The 1336-nt window shown below is 70.7% G+C and overlaps 1 protein-coding gene across 1 annotated transcript in view; it reads left to right on the forward strand.

Annotated features, from left to right (window-relative positions):
* The first annotated feature begins 696 nt into the window (after positions 1-696).
* LOC114050286 (ubiquitin-conjugating enzyme E2 E2) overlaps positions 697-1336 on the forward strand; it is a 415703-nt gene continuing 415063 nt past the window's right edge. Inside the window, exon 1 of the mRNA XM_027871898.1 lies at positions 697-962. The gene's annotated coding sequence lies outside the window, so the exon portion shown is untranslated. The remainder of the gene's footprint in view (positions 963-1336) is intronic.

The raw sequence follows: 1336 nt of genomic DNA on the forward strand, positions 1-1336 counted from the left end.
AAGGAGGGAGGGAGAGGGAGGGACACAGAGATAGAGAAGGAGAGGAGGAGAGGGGAAGAGAGAGAGAAGAGGAAGAAGGAGAGAGAGAGAGAGAGAGAGATGGGGAGGGAGTTCCCACTTGCTTCTGGTTGAGTTTCTGGGGCCCACACTCTCCCCCCCACCCCCACCTCCTCCGTCCTTCCCACTCCTCGGGAGAACCTCTCCACTCCACCCCACCCCCCCATCCCTTTCTGACTCTCTTCCCCTCCCCCTCCTTGTCAGTGTTTCCCTTTAACGCGCGCGCCCGCCACGTCCCTGCCAAGGTCCCCTCGCCCCCTCGCCCCTCCCCCACCCTGGTCACCCCTCCCCCTCCGAGCTCCTCCCAGCCAGCCTCCCCTCCCCCCTCGGCCGCGCGGGGCTCAGCTGTCACTTTACTTTTTCTTGCTTTCTCTTCCCCCCCCAACCCCCACCGCCCGCTGCCCCCGCCCCTCGCCGGGAGGGAGGAGCCTCGTGCCCGCGGGCGGGCGCGCGCCTCCCGGGGCTGCCCCCGCCCCCTGGCTCGGGCGCGCGCCCGGCTCGGGAGGGAGGGGCGGGGAGGGAGCAGCTCCGGGGACGTGGGGCGCGCGCACGGCTGGGTGCCCGGCCGTCGGCGGCGCGGGCGCGGGCGCGGGGGGCGCGGGCGCGGGCGGAGGCGGCGCGGTCCGCGAGGTGCTGGTGGATTCACTTTTCCCAGAGTCCGGGGCGGCAGCAGCCGGAGCCCGAGCCCGAGTGGAAGGACGCGGGAGCGGCGGGAGCCAGAGCGGGGCTAGAGCGAGCGAGGCAGGAGTGGGGCGCGCGAGGGAGCGCCGCTGGGCACCGGGGGGTCCGGGTCTCCGTAAGTCCGCGTCCGGCGGACACCTCTGCCCGCGCCTCCCCCTCCTCCTCCTCCCCGTCCTCCGGGATCAGCACAAGACAGCGACCTGCGCGGACTGCCCCCAGCCCAGGTAAGCGACCGAGCCCCGGCGGCGGCCGCGGCGCCGCTCGGGGCTGGGGGACACCCCCCCCGGCTCCCCCTCCCCCACCCGGCCCCCTCCCCCACGCCCATCTCCTCCCCTCCATCTCCTCGCCCTATTTTCTTCCCTCCCATTCCCCTGCTGTCTCCTCTCCTCTGCCACCCCCTCACTCCTGTCTCCTGGCCCCATTTTCCTTCCCCATCTCTTTTCCATCTTCTCCTACTTTCTTCCTCCTCCTCCCACTCTCCTTGTCCTCTACCGAACCCCCTCCACCTTCTTTTCCCCATCCCCCTCTTTCCTACCCCTTCCCCTCCCCATCGTCTGCCCAGCCCTCGTTCTCATTTACCCATCCTTCTCCAGCCTCC

The sequence above is a fragment of the Vombatus ursinus genome, unplaced genomic scaffold (genome assembly GCF_900497805.2).
Source record: "Vombatus ursinus unplaced genomic scaffold, bare-nosed wombat genome assembly UNPS02014799.1, whole genome shotgun sequence".
NCBI lineage: Eukaryota > Metazoa > Chordata > Mammalia > Diprotodontia > Vombatidae > Vombatus > Vombatus ursinus.